The 22,355-nt window shown below is 39.1% G+C and overlaps 1 protein-coding gene across 6 annotated transcripts in view; it reads left to right on the forward strand.

The window, feature by feature from the left end:
- The window catches only part of TBL1X (transducin beta like 1 X-linked), a 194,290-nt gene that overhangs the window by 101,909 nt on the left and 70,026 nt on the right, over window positions 1-22,355 (forward strand). For 4 of the 6 annotated variants that reach the window (XM_061459874.1, XM_061459875.1, XM_061459876.1 and 1 more), the window contains one exon: window positions 1,603-1,710. The exons of the other annotated variants lie outside the window; for them this stretch is intronic. The gene's annotated coding sequence lies outside the window, so the exon portion shown is untranslated. The remainder of the gene's footprint in view (window positions 1-1,602; window positions 1,711-22,355) is intronic. 6 annotated transcript variants of the gene reach the window in all.

Below are 22,355 nucleotides of genomic sequence, written 5' to 3' on the forward strand. Positions count from 1 at the left end.
AAGGATCAACCAATTTAAGAGTATAATTATGACAGAAAGAAAACTAATTCTTCAGTAACAGTGCTTCCATCTACAGTGCTACAATATGAGTAGCTGGTATTCTACAGTGTCCTTTAAACCCCATGAGTCTTGCCAAAGCCTTCAGGTGAGCCAGTTATTTTCCTGCTGTCATCAGAGCAGCACCAGGATACATCAGCTACTGTTGCACAGCATAATGCCAGCGTGTTCAATAGAGAAGATTTTAACATAATACTCTCAACAGTTTTCCCATAAGACACGGAGAAGTTGTAACAGAAAAAAACTTTAATTATTGTTTGCATTTTCAGATTTTACGTTTACACAGTTACGCTTCTTGGGCATGTTGTATTTTGCATAAACATAATATGCTCCAGGGAATGATGAAATCGGGGACAATTTGAAAATAAGATGAAAAGATGACAATGGTCATCTCAGAATGCCATCTGAGAATGAGATAGGTAATTATATAGGCAGTCAGGTAGGTGAGGTTCATAGCGTTTAGCAGACAGACTCAGAAAAACCACAGACCTGTAGCTGATGAGTTGTTTTGCTTAGTCATTTCTTGTCATCTCCAATTAGAATAGGTATAACTCTCAGGTGAGCAGTTGTGTTTGGTTAAATGGTGTGCTTGTCTCACGGTGATATAAATGGGAACATGTTGTAGCACTGCAGACAGAATTAGAACTGTTTTTTATGAAAGGTTCTCCTGATGATGTGTTTAAATATGTTATTTATTAAATTGATTGTATTGCAAAATGTTCCTTAATGTATAGGTTTAAAAGCTGTTAGACATTTGTGTGGAAGAGTGTAATTAATTTAAAAACTCTCCAATGAATATCTCATTTCACTAACAGCATTTAATTCTTAGATTATATAAATAAAAACTGAGCAGAAGTCTTAAGGTTTGAAGTGCACAAGCATGAAACTACTCTAGATACATGGCAGTCAAATGGTAGAGGACATACAAAATAAGGCTTTATTCATCATGCTTGTTGGCAGGCATGGAGAAGTCTGCACATAAGTTTATTACTGCAGAAGAATGCTAGGCTGTCTTTCATGTCTGATTTTCATAAATGCTTTCCTTTAGACTTTTCCCCCCAAACATAGAGGAAGGTAATTTCTTTGGCCTGCTTACTTCCTTTTGCACAGAAGTGATGCTCAATCAATACCCACTGGAGGCTTTCTCTGGCAGCACTTTGTGTGTCCCCCCACTGTTCTGAAGCAACGTGCTGGCATTTCAGTCCCACGCTCAGCAGTGATTCTGGATGAATTGCTTGCTGATGTTACACTTGACCAAAGATGCTGAAAATTTTTGAACCAAGCTCAGGGTGTATTAGGACTCTTCCAGGTTCCTGAAAAAGCACAAGGCTTTGCAAAGCACTCAAATGCTGTGAGTCACTGGGGCTTGCCCTTGCCTTTCTAATTCTTTCTATGATGGGTTTGGGTTTTTTTTTCCTTTACGGTTCTGCCAAAGCTCCTGACGTGGGAGCTTGTACCTTGGTGAACACCAGAAGCAAAAAGATGTTCGTGTTTTGATGAGGTGATGAAAACAGGCTTCACGGGTACCTCTGTCTGTCGTTGCAGCCCCCTCAGCTGTCAGATGCGGTGATCTCCATGGTAACTCAAACCCCCAGACTCTTGACAGCAGCCTTCGAGGAGCAGCATTCAGCAGCTCAAGGGTCTCACGACCAGGTAAACCAAAAGTAATTGCCAAACAAGCGCTTACCTCGGGTACACAGTTTCCTATCCAACTGCCTGTCAGGTTTTTCCCTGGTGAGCAGTTCCTTTGCATACATGTGATGATGTTCTTCTAACCGTGCTCTCGTTTGAGGCAACAGCAGTCCAGCTCTCTCAAATAGAGATGTTTGGCAAAAAGTCTGTGTTTATTCAGAGTTGGCTTGTAAGCTACAGATTGAAGAACCATAAAGTATCAAAGCAAAGAAGTATTGTATGATTCTTCAAGTGGCTTTGGTGTTAAGTAATTACTATGGTAGGGAATAAGCCCAAAACACATCAGTGGTAAGATCTGTCTTACCACTGTGCTTACACCACAGTCGGTACTGCCTAGTCCTAACATTAGGCCTGAGCTCTCTTACCCTGCTGGAATGGACCAGAGACTGTTTCTGTGTTCATGTAACATTCATTGATACTCTGCAGCCTTTTCAAATTGCTGCTGTGCTCTTTTTACGCAACTTTCTAAATTCCTCGCTATGCTAATAGCAGCATGTGGAGCATTCTGGTTAACATCTTAAGGAGAATTCTTCCCCCTTTTTTTTTTTTGAGAATTATGGAGAAAACAAGAGAAAACAAGATCTTTGAAATCTTGGGAAAACAATGTTGGGGCTACACAACTGTATTCACTAATGCTGTGAACAAAAGTAGTATCTCTGGTCTTATGCACTTACGTGTGTGTGGGTTTTATTACTCCTTTTTCTCGTAAAGGTTTCACTGGCATTTGTATTGAATCTTTACCATGAAGATTGCATTTATTTTATTAGCCCTTAGTTTCCATACACCATTTTCTTGGTCTTCTTCTCCTCCTTTTTTCACCTTCCCTTTTTGTTTTTTTTCTCCTTCCTTTTTTCCTCATCTCTTCTTTCTTTGTAAGTCCACTTGGCTGTAATGCAGAGTCCCTGTCTTACAAAACAATCCATATGATTCTGAAAAACCACTCTGCTACCTTCGTTAGCCAATCTGACATTCATAACGCTATCAAGGACATTTACTTTTGTATCATTGTTTGTACTCTTAGATGTTGTTGAGCTAGTACTGGATGATTTTATTGGAGAAATTAGAGCACTTATTCAATTATTATTTCCTGTTAATAGCTGCTGTTCTATATCTCTTAGTCACATTTGATGATACTGATAATAATTTCTCACTTGGAATGTTGTGGGGCTGTATGCACGTTTCATTATGGAGTAGCTTCTGTTGACCACAGTTTATAGCATCTGATAATAATCAGATGATTAAATCAAGCTTTCAGTCTTACTGACCAAATTTCTATAAAATCTTGTTGATTGTTGACTGGCATCAGTTTTTTCATGTCATTTCCCAGTGAATTTATCAGTTTGCTGGTGATTTTCCCTGAGATTAATAACAGCTTAGAACTCTATAATTACAGAGATCATGCCGCTTACCATCTTCAAATATTGGCAGAAAATGCTAGCAGTCTTACTAAATTTCTCTGGTGTTTAAAAATGTATTGAAAATTAGCATCATTGAAATGATACTCTTGCAAACACTTTTAGGATAGTAAGGCACAAATTATCTGGGTGTGCTAATTTAAAGTTGTCTCTTAACATTCATTTTGGTTACTAATGGCCTCCTTATCTGCAAAAACGCTTGTTTTCTACTTACAGAGAAGAAAATATATGTTGGTTGGTTGTTGTTTTTTTTTCTGCATAGCGTGTTTGTATTCCTTTAAAACATGAATCAGAAGTTGTAGGTCATCTGCTTTCTTGTCTGTTTCATTTAGCCCAAAATGCCCTATTTGAATTAATTCCTAGCAGAGGTTTATTTTGGTTGGGCTTTGTTGTTTTTGGGGTTTTTTTTTAATATGAAATTTATATTTCAGTCTAATTATGCCCTTAACCCAGAATCAGAGTGTGGCCCAGTTTGCCTTTTTTGGACTATGTAATCGTGGCAGTGGAGTAGGGGAGTACTTCCGCATGTTCATCTCTGTACTTGCTCCCAAGTGCAGAATTTTCATCTGGTTTACCAGATGTGAACTTCCACACTAACTGAACTTTACATGTTGAATGTGCAGGCCCAAAGTACGATTATCCTTTTGGTGTTTGAAAAAGTATTCTAGGAATAAAATTATTATCCTTCTTGCCATAGATGTGAGTTGCTGTTCCGAAGGCCAGAACATCCCAACTTTTCACCGGATACATAGCCAATAAGTGATTATCAGTCTTTTTTTTTTCCGTCACTCTGAAGATCAGGCAGATCCCCAGGATATCTTTTACATTTTCCTTCTGAAACATACAGCTGGTCTTACATTAGCCAGAGATTTTGTAATGGGGAGTGACAGTATATGGTTTACCACTTTTCCATCTCATAGTAACACTGGGACTTTTCTCTCCATGAGGGAGAATGCCTCTAACCAGTCTAGGGCAAAGAGAAAGGTCAGGTAGAAAATGTTAATCTGTGCCGGTAGAAAATGGTACAGGTTTCAAAGAAGAGCTCTAGGAAAATTTCATGTAACATCCTGGCATTAAATGTTGTAGAAGCTCCTTGATGGATTTTGGAGAATTGTTAGGAGCAGCAGTGCAAATCTGCTCAGGCAGTTGTGTAACAGTCGCTTATCTGAACCAGTCAGAGGAAATGCTAAAGCAGAGGAAAACATTAGGATTTTGCAAAGATATTTACCATTTTTGGCAGATCTTCCCTTGTGTCTGGGAGTGGACCCCAGAAATTTCTTCAGTCCTGTGTTCTACTGGTTTGGTAGTCCAAGCTAGGGCAACAGTTTTTACATGATGAGTATTAGACCACTTTAGTAATTTCTACTAGGTAGACACCAAAATTATTTCCTCAAGTTAGTAGTGGCTTTTGAAACTCATGGCCAAAGTCACTATCAAGACTAGTAAAAGTAAGTTTTAACAAAATATGGTCATGTCGATTTTGTTCCATGCATTATTAGGGTTATCATTGCTTATTATTGATAGGAGAGGGGTGACGAGGCTGACTCTCTTGGCATCATGTGTGATACGTTGTCTGCATAGGGAGTTACAGTACGTTGACTAGAAAATCTTACAGTGTAAAAAAGCAAGATGAAAGCGAGATGTGGCAAAATTAGATGCGGAAACATGAAGAGTTGGACAGAGTTCAGTTAGAAACGGAGTATTTATGTGATACATACCTAGGAAGAAACTGATTACTAGATTGATGTTTATTGTGTGAATTAGTTACTTTTAATTTAAGAATGAAATGGATAGGGTGTAAGAGATTTCAGTAATATCAGCTCATCTGCTGAACAGGTTTCTGTTGTTCAAGGAGTTTGGAATAGGTGTGGTGGGAATGCCACAAAGTAGATGTGATAGTGCAAGTTCAGTTAATCAGTTAATTTCAGAAGAATCTCCATCTTCAGGTAGCCTGTGAACATGGCATTTTACTGTCTAATCTTCACTCTGAATGCTGCAAGTGAAAGGAATGCAATTATTGTTTCTCAAAAGTTTACTTAATGGTACAGTGTAGATCAGTGTGAACTGGTGAGATTTCAGGTATAATTAATCAAAATGGAATTATAAGCATGTCACTTATACTACATTTTTACTTATACAACAAGGTCACAGGTTCACACTCGTCTTTGTAATGGACTACCTTGGCACAAGCTTTTCTTTCATGAATGTGATTACACTGACTTAGTAAAGTCATAGTGGTATAGTTAGGGAGTGAACGATTACCACCACAGAAAAAGCTGTGGTGATTTAAGCTATTACAGAGCCCACTCCTGAACTAAAAGAGCAGCACACTTTAGTACTGTCTCTGATTGTTTGTGAAAAGTCCATTTCCAGCCAGCTCTTGCTGAAGTCTCTTAAAACGTACTAGGATGTTCTAGCTTTAAAGAATGCAAGGACAGATTAGTCAGACTTTTGCTCTGGTTCAGCTGTGAGGGACAGTGAACTCAGTTAAAGAGCAGAGGTAAACAGCTGCAGCACACCCAGTTTTCCATGGGTGCAATCATATGAGCAGTATGTCTCAAAATAGCCTTTATATTGACTTGAGGGAAGCCCATTCCCTTTGAATAATACATTCTGCCTTCAGACCTTCACATGTGAGATGACTTCCCAGGGTTGTATCTTGGTGCTCTATGTTCTCATAAATGAGGAGATTGGGTCAGGAGATTGGGTTAATATGGCTGTTGCCTACTCGGAAAATACATGAGGAACAGGGAAGACACCCTTCCAAATAATACATCAGTTGTAATAAAACAAAGCAGGTTTGTACTTTTTGTTATATGTGAGACAGGTAACATTTTGGGGTGGTTTTTTTATTGGCTACTCTGTGAGCTCCAGTATAAATTAGCAAGTGTCCCAAATATCGATAATATGAATTGTTTTTATCATCTACTTAAATCAGCTTAAATAAGTTTAGTTCAGTTGGTGCATGCACAAGTTTATTTCTCTTTTATCTAGCCTGCTTCTAGTTCTGAGAAACAGAATAATCAATCATAGGAGCCATCTTCTATAGCAGAATTGTATATATCTGATCAAGGAAATGTAAAATAATTTCTCGTCCCTACTCAGTTCCATCCCCCCATCATAGTGTCTCTGGATATAATCATTCAACTTAATAATGTATACATTGCTTGATAGAAAATGGAGAAAAAAGATGTTTTAGTTTGTATATTTAAAGGATGATTACATTCAGCATTGTAAAACCAGTTTTAAAAGCATACGATATTTTTGATTCTCCACAACACAGGAAAGATGGCAGTCTGGCTTGGAGAGTTCTTCATACACAAGAAGGCAATGATGCCATGTTCTGAAGAGTTTATACTTTAGTAATCTGTACTCATACTTACGAGTAATACAGCTGGTTTGAGGCCACTGGCACCTTTCTTACTGATTGTAGTGAGTCCAAGACTCTGGCTAGGCATTTTCTCTCTTCACTGGCATGTAAAGTGCCAACCAGAGCCTGAGATAGCTTCATGGAAGATACCATGGGAAAAAAAAAGAAAAAAAAAAAAAAACAAACCCACCACAAACCAAAACACACACACAAAAAAACCCCAGACCCTTTGGGGGCCCCTTCCACCCCTCAAAGCAAAACAGAAAAATACAGTTAAAGCTTCCCTTTAGGTTACTGTTTGAGAGCCTCCTTAACAGAATAGACACATCAAAGCTTTGTTCCCACACAGAATTGGAACTGACCTGCAAATGAAATAATATGATGCTGAACTATATATTTACATTCTGTATTAATTATCTATGATATTTTAGTTATACATATATAAAACCTTATATAGTTAATAACTTTTGTCTAGATAATAACTATATAATAATAACTGTCTAGATAGTAAGTAATTATAATAACTATTAACCCGTTTAATAACTTTTGTCTAGATAGGTAGTTACGAAAAATGTGTATGTGAAAGATCAACTTGCAATTTGTTTATAGTAGTATTTTACAGCCACTTAGCGTACTTTTGCCTTTGCCAACCAGTCTTCCTTTTGTGATTGCAAAAGGCATTAAGGCAGACTTGCATCCTAGCACATGTTCAGAATATGTCTTATAAAATATAGTTGACAAGATTAGAAAAACAACCATCTGTCTTAAAAAGTATTCCTGCCATACTAGTTAATGGCAGTTTCTGGACTTTTAGTTCAGAAGTCCTCTTCCACATCATGATTCAGCAAAGAGTTTCTTCAGAATGGTACGTAAATACATCCTGAGCACTCAAATGCTGCTTCTTGTATTTTAGCTTAAGGGTGCTGCTGCCTTTTCTCCTGAGCACTGATATCAAAACAAAATTAGTTTGGCGAAATCTCAGTCTCATTCAGGTGTTGCTGATGGCTTTTATATAGCAATTGAATCATACAGCCCATATAACTAAACTAGACTTTAAACATATTAATCATAGAATCATGGAATGGTTAGTGTTGGAAAGGACCTTAAGATCATCTGGTTCCAGCCCCCCTGCCATGGGCAGGGACAAGCCCAAGGCTTTGTCCAGTCTGGCCTTGAATACTGCCAGGGGTGGACCATTCCCAACTTCCTTGGGCAACCCATTCCAGTGCCTGACCACCCTCACAGTAAAGAACTTCTTCCTTATATCTAACCTGAACTTCCTGTGTTTAAGTTTGAACCCATTACCCCTTGTCCTGTCACTACAGTCCCTAATGAAGAGTCCCTCTTCAGCATCCTTGTAGGCCCCCTTCAGATACTGGAAGGCTGCTATGAGGTCTCCACGAAGCCTTCTCTTCTCCAGGCTGAACAGTCCCAAGTCCAGGTAGATGACGACAACTGGTTTGCCCCTATCCATCAGTTCTGTAGACCCATCACAGAAGGCCACCAAATTGGTCAGGCAGGATTTCCCCGTAGTGAAGCCATGCTGGCTGTCACCAAGCACCTTATTGTTTTTCATGTGCCTTAGCATGCCTTCCAGGAGAATCTGCTCCAAGATTTTGCCAGGCACAGAGGTGAGACTGACTGGTCTGTAATTCCTCAGGTCATCTGTCCTGGGTTCAGCAGTAGCAGTCATGTTTTTTTCCTTTGTGTTAACTGGTGCAGTGCTGTGTTTTGACTTCTAGTTTGAGAACAGCGTTGGTGAAGCCGATGTTGTCGGTTGTTGCTAAGTGATGTTTACCCTGACCAAGGACTCTGTGAGGCTCATGCTCTGCCAGGGAGGAGGGGAAGCTGTGAGGAAGCAGAGACGGGGCGCCTGACCCGGGCTAGCCGGGGAGGTATTCCATACCACAGCACGTCATGCCCGGGGTGGGGGGTAACTGGGAGTTACCCGGAAGGACAGGGGCTTCTGGGTGGAACTCGTTTTCTTGGCCGGTGGTATCGTATTCTCTTCCCTTGTTATTTTCCCTTATCATTGTTTTAGCTGATAGTAGCGGTGGTGATTTGTTGCTGGACTGTTCTTGTCTCAACCCGTAGGAGTTGCACTCTCTCGATCCTCCTCCCCGTTCCTCCGGGAGCGGGGAAGGGGAGAGCCCCGGTGCAGGGGGGGGGGAGACGGACACGGACCTTGATTGTTGTCAGCTCGGCACCACTCACTGGGAGTGAGTGAACAAGTTACCTGACTGGGTTTAAACCATGACATCATCCATTTTCCCCTTCTTGAAAATGGGGGTTATATTTCCCTTTTTCCAGTTGTAGGGAACTTCACCTGACTGCCATGATTTTTCAAATATGATGGACAGTGGCTTAGCAACTTCATTCGCCAGCTCCTTCAGGACCCGCAGATGGATTTCATCAGGTCCCATGGACTTGTACACATTCAGGTTTTTAAGATGATCTCAAACCTTATCCTCCCCTACAGTGGGTGCAAGGTCTTCATTCTCAGCATTCGCCTTCCAAGACTTGAGCGTTATGGCTGGAGCACGTGCCAGTGAAGACTGAGGCAAAGAAGTCGTTGAGAATCAGTGATGATCTTGACTTATTATTAAGTTCAGTGTTAAGGACTTGCTTAATATTAGAGAAACTTTATATGTCTGTAGAGAAAGAAAATGCAGAAAATATGCTTATTTGTCCTTTGAGCTTTCAAGTTATGAACTTCGTTCCAAAAAAAAGATTTAACATGAATATGTTTTGACATCAAGATGAGTCTTTTCCTCTATATTAGAAATTGAGCATTAACATACAAAAACTATAATCCTTTTGCTGCCACAAAAGAAGGGTGTAGTGCACCTTTTTGAATAAACATTGTAATTTGACCTTAAACAAAACTATGTCTCCTTGTTACTTATGTGATTCCATTCTGTGAATACAGATATCAGGTATCTTCAGTCATTTGAGGATTAATAACTTGCTTCAAAATTTGACCTCAAATGTAAATTAACCCCATGTTTTAAAAATATATTGCTTGAGGTTTTAGTGCGGTAACCTCATTTTACACTGCCAGCGTAATGACTTTTTTGCAAATTCTGTATTTTTTGAGCAAAGCTCAGCTGTGATAAAATATGACTAAGGCTAGTTTTGGTTGGCATCTGTCTGCTAGGAGGTCTGTCCAGCCATGTTTTCCTAAAGCACTGCTTCAGACCTCTCCAGATCATATAATACCATTCCAATTTTCAGTTTTCTTTTAAGCAATTCTAGCTTTATGTCAAAATCATAATGGGATGATTTTGTTTAAAACAATTTCATCTGATAAATATTTAGTAGTAAGCTAGAGAAGCTGTTTTCCCTTTTTATGTATGCATTCGATTTCTCTCTAAGATACTGATAGGTCTTTGCAAATGATCTGCTTAAGGGTAAGACCAAATGTTTTGAACTCATCATAATTAGATTATGTTTTGGGAATCTATTAATATATATAGTCTTTACAAGCTGAAAGACTGAAAATTCACCATGTAAGTAGATGTCTAAAATTATGCAAAGTTCATTAAAAATAAAAATGTAAGAAATATGCTATCAGTTTTAAATTTAAAAAAATAAAAATAAACAAAGCCAGAGCAGTAAAAGTCAAGGAAGCAAAGCTGTTGAAGTGGTAACATCGATCTCGAGGCTGTGCTCCAAGGGATGAGAAAGGGGATCAGTATAAGCAGTTGGGTCAGGGAGGTTGAGTGGAAGAGAGGAAAGAATGGTCTGGCAACCCCAGCTGGGAGGGTGGAGCATAGGGATGCTCTGAGATTTTCTACTCCATAGGTACTTGATCAGTTAGTGCATTCAAAATAAAAAAAAGAGGGAAAATTTGGTATCTACCTGTGGTAGATTAAGCCTGTTGTTATTTTCTATTACCAGCTTTGCGGTAGGTCTAAATACAAATTTGCAAACTGTTCGCTTGGTTTTGGTTTTGGTTTGGGGTGGTTTTTTTCCCTTATAAACTGACCATCTTTCTTTTCTTTATATTAACTTTTCCATCAATGTCAGTGTTTCCAGAATTTCCAAAGTCTCCTTATGCAGAATCTCCATTTCTTTTGCAGTGCATATTTCAGTCATTCTCCCAAGCTTTCGTGGTGCCATGTCTCTCAGAGCTTGCTCTTCTTACTATGATCACCCATCCTGTAGTTGGTGTCCACTCTCACCTTGCATACAGTGCTAAGAGTAAAGACTATCTTAACTTTGCTGGAGATTTTTGTAGTCTAGCCTCTTTGCATATGTTTTTCTGTTGACTCTTTTAAGTTGATTTTGGTTTAAGATTTCACAGGAGAGAGAACATTAGGAACACATTGCTAGGTAATGGTCTGCGTCATTTAGGTCCGCAGTGGTTTTGCATTCCTAAAATTTTGACACAAATACATTGGAGACAAATGAGATTGTATTTGTATTGATTTAAAACATTGTTGCTATGCAGTGGAAGAACTGTATGTCCTTTTGAAAGAGAGAGCAAATTAGGAGTATCCTTGTTTTAACAGGGATTGAGAAAATAAAATGGTGTCATGTTTGTTACTTCTGGAATTGTTGTGTTGATGAAATCTTTTAGGTATATGGGTTTTGCTGTGGCTTTCTCCCAGTTGCTCTACTTGGCCACTAACCTCAGCCCCAGGACTTCTTTATATAATTTTAATTATGCTTTCAGTAGATTTAGAGAGCGTTTTCATGGCAGTGTTTTTTTACTGTTCTAGAAACTTGCATCATTCTCCTTATTGTAATTGATTATCTTGAGAGGATACCAGAAACTTGAAATGGAAGATGTAGTTAAAAGCTTAGCAAAGACAGCAGATCCTAGCCACTCTCCTATGAAGGTGTTACCATGGAAAGCAGATGCTGAGCTGTTTACCACATTCAGACATAATCTCTCTGTTCTAAATTAAATCTACCCATGATATTTAGCATGGAGCTAATCAAATCACTTGTACCATTTGATCTGGTCCCATTGCCCTTTATTATCAAAGCTCATTTAAACTGCTTTAAATAGAACTGAACTGATAAAACAGATAAATTAATGCATCTATGATCACATTTTGCTGCTGTTGTGTTTTGTATTATCTGAGTCTAAAGACTGGGCATAAAACCCCCTAAAACTAATGACAATTTATCGTATACTATGTTTTCTCATCTGAATAGTTCTATTAATTTAGCCATTCTTGTTTTGAACAATGCAGAAACAATGCAGTATAGCTTTTCATTAGCCTGTAGAGTTCTTAACATATCACATAAAAATTAATATTCCTTCTGGATCATAGACAATATATAAAAAGTTGTTGGTCATTGCTTTAAAAGTACAGATTTTTTTCTCCTAGTAATTTTGATTTAACAGTTGAAAACAACAGTGATTTCTTTCTGGATGGTGCGCAATCTCACATAATTAATGGGCTTCTCAGTCCAGGATTGGAATAAACCCAGTCAATGTTATGCTTTCCCCACCCCCATTTGTATTGCACCTGCTCAGTACAGCAAACGTTAAGTAAACTAACCTGGAAGCAAAAAGGAATTGGGCTATCAGTAGAATTCTTACAAACCTCTTACTTCCTATGCATTTTGTAAAAGCTCTAATTACTAGTTTGGGTTTGCTCATCAACAGCATTTGATCCTCTATAATCCTCAACTTTGAATTCTGTTGGTTGTGTCTGTGCTGTCTTCTATACCTTTGATTTGGCAGCTAAGGAAGTTATCCCATTGAAGGCGAAATAGCCCGAGACTTGATTCCTGATTGGTTTTACAGGCATTTTTAATGCTTTACTGTCTAATTAGTAAACCACTACTGAAATTAGGCCCACCTAAGCTGAAATGGAGGTAAAAGGATGGGGTCAAGACTTAAAACCAAGATGCGGTTACTTACTGCATGCAGTTCAGATGTGACTGGATTTTGCAGAGCCCTAGGGCTTGGGGAAGGGATGACAGGATGCATCTTCTTTCCAAGTCATTTGAATCAACAACTGAAGTTATTTAGCTCTTGCCACTGGCAGAACTGTTGAAGTATTTCCAAATACTTAAAAGATTTGGGAGAGGGAAGCAACAGAATGAGTTTCTGTGTTCTGTGCTTAATGGTGCGCCATCTTTCAAAATGTTCGAAATAAGTGTTGAACCCAGTGAAATAAACTGTTACCTCTTTAAAAGGTATTTGATTATGCTAAAGGCTAAATTATGCCTTCTAATTTCCATGCAGATTCTGGAAAGTAACAGTGTAACTTGTAGCTTGGATATCTTTCAGATACCTTTGCCAAATACTGAGAGCTGGTGCTGTTGCACATGGTACCAAATGAGTGTTTACTGCATTTTTGACCATTAGCCAGAGTCCATATTGATGAATGACAGTCAGATGTAGCATGCCCTCCCTGTGCAACAGTCAAATGGTTGAGTAAGTTTTGTTCAGATACAGCTGTACATAACTATCTACAGCAACAACACTGCAAAAAGGGGTCCCTAAAGATCTGAGCTAATTTCACTTTGAGACATCTTCTTATTAGCAGTAATGCACAAGAAAAAAAAAAAAAAGAAAAAATCTGCAAGGTTGGCTTTCATTTTCCCAAAGTCTGTTTTATTCCCATTGACTATAGGAGTAATATAATGAAAAGCAACATAAAATCCAAAGTCCGTAATGCCATTTGTTTAAGTGCTTTTCAGGCCATACAGTAAGAAGTGGAAAACCTTGTCGGAGAGCCACGGTGCCATATTACATCTGCCCGACCATAGCTGAGCTCCCCAAGGTGGAGTGCTCCCAGTCCTAAGTGGCCTGTAGCCTCCTGGGGCCTTCAGCCATCAGGTGTTCATAGGGGTTTCAGTAAGGGCCAAACTGCAGGGCATATAAATACATTTATTGTATCCTTTGACTTGATGATCTCTAAAAGGTCTTTTTCAACCTAAATAATTCTATGTACTACTTTCAACTCCAGCCCTTCTACTGCCTACATAATCTGGCGCAAATGAGTTTGATTTTTTTTATATATATTTTTTATAAATATCTATACATATAAATATTTATACATATTTATATCTCTATGCTACAAATATTTCCAGATTTAACCATTCACTCTTTTAATGGTAGCAGTAATAAGTGACTGATACCAAAACAAGGCAGATGACAGTGATCATCTTTTTTTTTTTTTAATGTCAGTTATCTAATTAATGCTACTTGGTACAGAGGAAGTCAGGTGTTCATTTCAGCAGATACTATAAGTGTTGCCAAGTTTAGTCAACTGTGTCTTGGAAATAGAAAACTGCAAAGTTTCAGCCGTCCTAGCATAAAGATAACCTTCATTCTGAATACCCCAAGTCCTGTGGGGAAATAGGGAAATTCTAAAAGCATAACAAAGAAATGATAAAAGACAGAAATAATTGTGGGAGATGATGTAAGAAAGATTGAGCTGAGAAAGCAGAGAAATCCATCTTTTCTGCACTTACATGTAGACCCTTGCATCCCTCCACTTCTTTCTTGTAAACTGTGCCTTCTTTAGGCCAGCAAGCAATGAGGTTCTGTAAGTACTGCAGGATCACTGTCATGACCCTGCTTCACTTGAGAACCATGAAGTCTTACCCTTAACTCCTGTGAGTTTAGTCAAGAGCTTTAACTACAAGTTCTTTTGGAAAGAGGCTTTGCCTTTGCATGTCCTGTCAGAGGGACTTGCCATGTATGTGCAGCGATTAAAAAAATAACTGCTAATACCAGTGATGAAAACAAGGGAGTAAAAAAGGCAAGGATGTGTGTTTCTGCAGTTGCTGAAGAATTGGTTATATGTTTAGCACTTCATTCTGTTCCATTAAGGAAGCACTTTTGCTTTTATTTATTTTGCTCTTCTGGAAGATGAACAGAAGAAATATGGAGATGATCGGTTGTAAAGGGAGTTTTTAGTTGTCTTAAGTACAGGCACAAATTAGATTTCCCCTCCCCTGCTTCTTCTCGATATCTGCCAATTAATAATTTGAATTAACAGGAAGCTGGAAGGTTGGAAGTGTGATGAAATTCAATCAACCTTGAATTCAAAGTCAGTGTTGTGGGGTTTTTCCTTTATTATTGTGACGTACCTTGAAGGGAATTTTGAAAGTGAAGGTATGTGGTGGCTTTATAGCCTTTGATAAGGTTTGCATTGTCATCTTGGGTTTTGTTCCAGTTTTTCCTCTTGTCCAGCTGATTACCAGCAACACCTGGTGAGGTGGATGAATCCTGAGTGAAGTGTAATAAAGGACTTTACTGTGGGTTGTAAATAAATGATTAAGTGGAATTTCCCAAGGTTGCAGAGCTGGAATTGAGAATCAAATGTAATCTTTAGGAATCAGTCTTCAGCCTGAACTGCTTAGTTTCTCTTGTTATTTTGAATTATAAAACCTACTGCATTAGGACAATATGGAGCAAGCTTAAAATATTTTCTCTTAATTTCAATGTTCAAATCGTGGTTTTATTCACAAAGCATCTTGTGGTTCCAAATAAATGTAGTAATTTTCAGTACTACAGACGTTTTTCTTTCTCTGGCACAAAAATGGCTTAGGGATTATAAAGACAAAATATAGGCCTTCATAACAAAAATTTTATCTCTGGATAATACTGTTTTTCTCTATGGTGCAGGTGGCTGTTGCTAAATTTTGGGATAGTTCCGAGCTTTTAAAGCAAGGAGGATTGTGTAGGATGTGAAAACAAATAAGTATCTTTTTAACACATGTTTTTAAGCTAATGTAAACACATTAACAATCTGTAATTAATCACTGGATTTACCATGAGCTCCATTTACCATCCAACTCACTTGTCAGGGTGGTCAGACTACATTATTTAAGCTGATAGCTGAAGAAAGATTGTAAAACAGTAGTGAAATTCTTTCTACAAAGGGATTTTTCTGAAACTAATTCAGTATCTACATCTGTCTCTTAATATATCACACAATTTTTTTGCTTTAATTGTAGGGTATGAGTTACACCTGCATTGTGGCCTCTGCACCATATTCTCACTTGAGCAGAGACATTTTTAGTGGCAGGACCAGTGCAGTAGTTTAGCGTGCCATGGCAGGAGTCATGGTACCTCCATTTCATCATTCACCTGCTGAAGCCACCTTACCTCTTGCTGACTGCAGCTTATAGAACACACCCTTTCAGGTGTAAGTCGAGGTCACAAAAGAAATCTGTGACAGAGCCAGACATCTTGATTGTTATTCTTTTTTTAATCAGTTGCTGCTGTTCGTATTAAGGTAGCATTTAATGTAGCACTCAGACTTACCAACTGAGGGGTGACACCAGGGGCCCTGGGGTGCAGATCTCCTGCCAGTATGGACTGGAGGCTTGTCACAGTACCTTGTCCTGAGTGCAGGGCAGCTGCAGATCTGGAGTGTGACCCATGTCTCCTTCCACCTAGATTGCATAACTGGGAACTTCATTCTACCTGTAGCCCTGGCTTCTGTCGCTAAGCCAACCAAATAAAAATATGTCTACAGTTCCAGTAACAGTCTGTTGCTATTTTTACAAGCACAGTTCAGCTGACCAAGAGTGGCATTTCTTCTTTTAGCTTGTTCAGGGCCATTTATTTTCCGTAGTTTTGAGGTTAGAGAGATTAATGTGTGACTGTATCGAGTACCAGACTTCCTTTTAAAACTGTAGAGAGTTTTGAACACAAGGAAGGAAAATGTCATTTCTCTGTCAAAGTATAGGCCAAGGAGTTTAATATTAGAAAGTGTAATTTGAACTTCAGACACATAGAGCAGAGTTTTCCCTAGAGTCCCTAATGGACAGAAAAAACAAAGCTCCTTGGTGAATTTTGCCATAACACTATAAAATTATGAAGTAGTTCCAAATGAGAGAAGAAAGGCACGTTTTATCTCTTCTGTTGTGTGTCCTGTGGCAGTACGTGTACTTACTTTTTCATTATATTTGGAGCGCCACAAAATGTTTCTCATCTTCTATATATAAACCTATTTGAAATAAATGTGTCGTTCATCATCATAATCAACAACTTTTTGTAAGTCGTTCTAAGTTGATGTAGTGCCCAGAACTGGAGCGGAATATGAAAACCAGTCTAGCAAGTGCCAGAAACAGCTGTCATACAGAAGTTGTTAGCTGTTTTAGTTACAAGTCCCAAGTCCGCAAGCCTTTTCTGTCGTGTGTCTGCCCCTTGTTGATGTGCAGTTGGGTTTCAGTTATGGCCTGAAGCTACACAGTAATGAGCCAAAAAGAGCAGTTGAAGCACCAGGGACACTTTTCAGATTCTTCCCCTGAAATAATATTCTTGGGCAGATGAGCAGTCCTCTTTACTTTTGTACAGTGGGCTTCACCTTCTCTGTGTCTCCCAGACTACACTTACATTTGCTTTAGGGTCTCAGCAGTGTGAAAGGAGCCTTCAGAGACTGTGAGTATCCTGAAAGAGGCTAAATCATCAGTTTATTGCATGGAGTAACACCATTTATGTCTATTTACATGAATTGCTGTACACGTGGTAAATTACCCATTTTGTTAAGCAGCACTCCATATGAATAACTGGTTATCCTCAGAAAGGGAAGTAATTTCTGGCATAGTTGCTGTTGGGTTTCTCAGAGGTAGCTGGTTGTTATGTTTCAATCATGTAGTTTTAATAATGGCGAGGTCAAAATATTTAAATCTGGACTTTTTTCCTTACTATTTCCAAGACTGTGTGAAGACAGCCTCAAGGGAATCTTTTGGAAGAGTTTATTCAGCAATGCTGAATCTCAATAGTATCCCCAGTATCATTTCAGAAACAGGTAATTTTGCTCTGTGTTTGCTGTCAGAATATGGAGCTGGGGTCAAAAGTACCAGCTGACTCTTAAAAGCAAATGGCTTGTCACATTCCCCTTTGGAAGCAGCCAAAACTGGAGACAGGATATTTTTTATGACACACATTGAATTCTTGCCAATGACAAATGCCAGGGTACATTATGAAAATAGTGCTGCCTAAAATGCCTGACATAACTGTGAGTAGAGGTACCCATGTGCAAGACATAGCTCCTACCTTTCTTTGCTTGGCGAGAACAGTTTCACATGTACTAAGGTCACCAGAGTAGTTGTATCCAGCAAAGCTCATGTCATGCATGAAAGTACATAAAGACCATCTGGGAAATATAAAAATAGTCTGTCCTGACTAGATGATTTGTGTGGTGGCCAAGGACTGATATGCTTATTCAGTAAATGGCAAAACAATGTCAAGCTTGTTGGGAAATAACCAGCCTCCATTTCATCCTTGGGAATGGCCTGGTGTCTCATGGAACGAAATCCATAAGGAGACTTTGGACCACATGACTTCTGAATGCCCATGCGAACTGATGTTTCAGTGCAGGCAGTGGAAATGTTAAGATTCTTCTTAATATTTTAAGATTTTAGGTTTGTCATTTTTTCAAACAGATTGAGAGTGATAGTAATCATCTTCACATCTGTTCACATGGTTTTTAAATAAAGTTATAACAAATTTGTCATTCAAGTTACTACATTCTGCCACATGCCAGGCAGCTTTATTCAGCAATCTTTCAGATGGTTTCTGCTATGGTTCCATGTGAAGATAGTTAATAAGGCAAGACCCATCTTTTTTAATTGACACACAGGAGTGCAGCACATACAACTTAAATCTAGGAAACATTGGCCAGGTTCTTGGCTTTTTTTTTAAAGCTCAGTCTAGGGAGAATGATTCTAAACCAACAGAAACAGCCCTAAGCAGTGAAACTCAATTGCAGCCTTTCCATGCAGGAGAAGAAAATAGAAATAATAATGACTGGTTTTCTGACAAGCATTTCTGTGTCACAAGTGACACTGTAACAGCTTTGAGCCCAATTTTAATGAGGTGTCATACCTAAATGACTTCCGTTGAAGTCCTTAACCTGAACACTGTAACCTGTGACAAGTCTGTCTCCCAGTTTTATTGTTAATGGATATGCTATTGAGGTTCTCCAGCCACATCAGGGAGTTCAGGCACTACTTTAGATGCTTTTCAGAAAGCCTAAGAGATACCATTATAAGATAGTTGTAATCCACCTTCCTGATCTGGTTTAACACTGAACATCTAATTAACACCAAACATTTGTGATTTACAAACTGCCATTTTATAGTCAAGAGAAAATATTAGTGTGGAGGACCTGAATACTATTGGTACAAACTATTATTAAATAGTTTGTGAGTCCTTTAGTGCCTCATTCTGTCTTCTACTTATATTACCTGCTAAAGAGTGGTGTGTATAGGTAAGAAACTCTGATGTGCCATGTTAATAGAGTAAAAACTCTCCCTGTTATCTTTCACACTTATGACTGAGCTTGGATTGAGACTGGAGATTCAACAAGTCCACCCTGTGCTGTCCGCAGCAAATTTTGTCTGTAAGCTGTTCCCTGCCATTGCTGTTGTCATGGTTTAACACCAGCTGGTAACTAAGCACCACGCAGCCGCTCACTCACACCCCCCCCCCCCCCCCCCAGTGGGATGGGTGGGAGAATTGGGAGGGTGAAAGTTGGAACTCATAGATTGAGATAAAGGCAGTTTAATAGGCAAAGCAAAAGCCACGCATACAAGCAAAGGAAAACAAGGAATTCATTCTATTTCCCATGGGCAGGCAGGTGTTCAGGCATCTCCAGGAAAGCAGGGCTGTGTCATACATAATGGTTACTTGGGACGACAAATGACATCACATCCCCCTTTCCTTCCTCTCCTGGCTTTATATGAGGATGACATCGTATGGTATGGAATATCCCTTGGGTCAGCTGGGGTCAGCTCTTTTGGCTGTGTCTCCTCCCAACTACTTGTGCACCCCCAGCCTGCTCACTGGTGGGATAGGGTGAGGAGCAGAAAAGGCCTTGGCTCTGCGTAAGCACTGCTCAGCAATAAGGGAATCATCCCTGCGCTATCAGCACTGTTTCCAGTGCAAATCCAAAACAGCATGATGCTAGATACTGCAAAGAAAATTAACTTTATCCCAGACAAAAATAGCACAGCCACCTGAGCTGGTCAGCCAGTTATCTTACCCCAGATTCAGTTGAAAACTTAAGCTGAAATACGGGAAACAGGAACAGCTGGGGAATTCATACCTTAGAGGGAGTTTGATTTCTGAATTAATGCAAGATTAGAGATGTATATACAGCACTTTGGTCTCCTGTGTGGTTTTTGATATTATAATAGTATAAAGAGAAATGACGTACTTCTTTCAAATGTGGAAGAAGAACACACAAGATGCTTACTCAGTACCATGAGGAACTTTTTTCCAGAGGTGTAAGAGTATTTAGTGTGCAAGACTGTGTTCTTTCTTTGTGCGAATAGTTTGATCTTACATCTTAATGAAGACAAAGCCTTCAGAGTAATGTATTCACATCAAATATTAGTAATATTTCAGATGTTGTCTTGGGAATATTTACTTACAATATAGTTTTTCATTCTTCTGTGTGTAATCCCTTACTTATGAAAGTGGCATGAATGAGTATTCTGCTTGTATGTAAAGAATATGAATGATTTCTTGACATGACAAAAAAGACATTTAGATTGGACATAAGGAGGAAATTCTTTCCTGTGAGGATGGTGAGGCACTGGAATGGGTTGCCCAGGGAGGTTGTGAATGCTTCATCCCTGGCAGAGTTCAAGACCAGGTTGGACGAAGCCTTGGGTGACATGGTTTAGTGCGAGGTGTCCCTGCCCATGGTGGGGGGTTGGAACTTGATGATCGTAAGGTCCTTTCCAACCCTAACTATTCTATGATTCTATGACATTTTATGTTGAAGGTATAGTTACAGGCATCAATTCCACCAGTATGGACCTATTTATTCCACTTGCTGAATACAAATTCCACTTGCTGAATGCAAGTCTTTTTTCAGGCGTGATTTTGGTGGAAGGGGGAAATTAAGGTTGGGTTTTTTTCCAGGTTTTTTGAACACATTGAGTTATTTCAGCAAGGGAATGTGTTGTGAGTGTTTCAAGAGTTGTGAAATCTTGGGAATACTGACTTGAGGCAGAAGCAGTTGTGCTGCTTTACTGTTTTATAGCCTCACCTGTAATCAAAGTAAATGGGGTTTTCTAGATGCCATTATAGGGCAAAATTAAACAGCAGGAATTAACTAGGAAACCATTTATCTGCTCTAAGAATGGAGCTGGCACTCTCACGTGCCACAGCTTTCGCTAAGCTGCTTCCCGCAACTTGGCAGCCTCATCTTTCTACAGTGTGTGTGCATCATTGCCCTTTCTTTGAAGCTTTTCTTGTATGCCCACAGATACATGTCTGTGGTCCTACCCTGTCGGCTCTCTCAATGTGCAATTTGCCATCAGTCCCCTGAATTTAAGCCCCACAGGTTAAGCTCTGCTCAGACCTTGCCGCATGTGAAAGTTCATGATGTCTCTTCTGTGGCTAAGGGGGCTGTTTCCAGAGAGAACCTCGGGAAATGGGTTTGCCTTCACAGAAGAAAAGGTGACTGCTCCAGCAACTGGTAGCAGGAGAGGCCATATCAGTTAGTAGCCTTTGCAACTTTAAATGTTAACAGTCACCTATTTTAAGGTGACTTCATGAGGTGCTACACTTCTGTGGTAATGTGTGTTACGTGGTTCCGTGTCCTATGGATTAGTGAGTATAGACATCAAGTGTAAATGGTTTGCCCCCTTCAGCTTCACCTCCACCTCATAGGCATTCTAGCAACTTGGTTTTAAATTACTCCATGTGAGCACAAAATTTAAATTAAAGTGTCCTTATAAGCAAAAAAGAACCTTATAAAAATTTAAATGGAAGTTGTACATTTCACTTCAGATAAACCACTGGCCTCAGTTTAAAAACGAAGCTGCTGCAACTGCGTATTTATTTGGAAAAATGATTAGAAGAGTTGATGTACTCAGACTTGCTATTATTCTCTCATTGCTTAGCTCACATGAAGTAAAACGATTTTAAGGGTTTCATTTAATATTAATAGATATCCATTACATCTTAGCAGCTTTATATGTCTTACAGAGTATTTTACAAATGTAATAATATAACTAACTGGACCATATTTAATGATGAAGTTACAACACTCTGTGTGCATTCACAGGGCTGTTTTGATTCATTAGAATTATTTTTAAGTCAGTGATTTATTCATTATTTGCTTCTACCACACAGTTTGAAATTTATTTGACTTGTTGTCCACAGGCTTCTCTTTCCTCCACCTCTCCTTAATTTTTATAATCAAAGTACGCAACTCAGGTGAGAGCTCAGTCACCTGGATCTAGCACTAGAACCTTCACCCAGAGCATGTCAGCCACCCCCTGCACTAATTAAGAGGTGCTTTGTGGAAGTTTAGTGGTGAGGATGGATGCAGGTCTCCTAGTTGCTGCTTCTGTAATGGCAGACAGAATCAGTCGGGGCAGAAAGCGAGGTTAAAGCAGGACTGGGTGGAAGTGAGCAGCTGGCACATGGGTGATGTTTCTGATCTTTGTTTAATACATTGTGCAGAAGGTTGTGCTCAAAGTCTCTTAAGAGCCATTCTTACATAGTCACATTATTGGTAGGTTATGATGAAAGTTGAGGTGGAACTAAAAAGGCTGTGATTAGCTTTACTTTTGGAGAAACAGTAGAAATTATTTTGTGCTTGTTACTAACAGTTGAAATGATCAGAGAGGTTAGAGAGGTGAATTTGCAGAGCGTGTGCTTTACATTTATGTTTGTTGCAGATGCACTGTGGTCCATCACTTTGGAATAGAATGGATCTGGTGACTTAGGACCATAATGGTTAAACCCTTGCTGACATTCTCTTGAGAGCTTGAGATGCTCTGCGTAACACCAAAACCTACACAGAAACATCTAAGATGTATTAGTAATGTTCTAAGAGCAGTTTGAAAACACAGGGCAATAAAAAGTCATT

This window comes from Pezoporus flaviventris, unplaced genomic scaffold (genome assembly GCF_033815535.1).
Source record: "Pezoporus flaviventris isolate CSIRO_AGI_PZ_B2104156 unplaced genomic scaffold, CSIRO_AGI_Pfla_v1 ptg000030l, whole genome shotgun sequence".
Taxonomy (NCBI): Eukaryota; Metazoa; Chordata; class Aves; order Psittaciformes; family Psittacidae; genus Pezoporus; species Pezoporus flaviventris.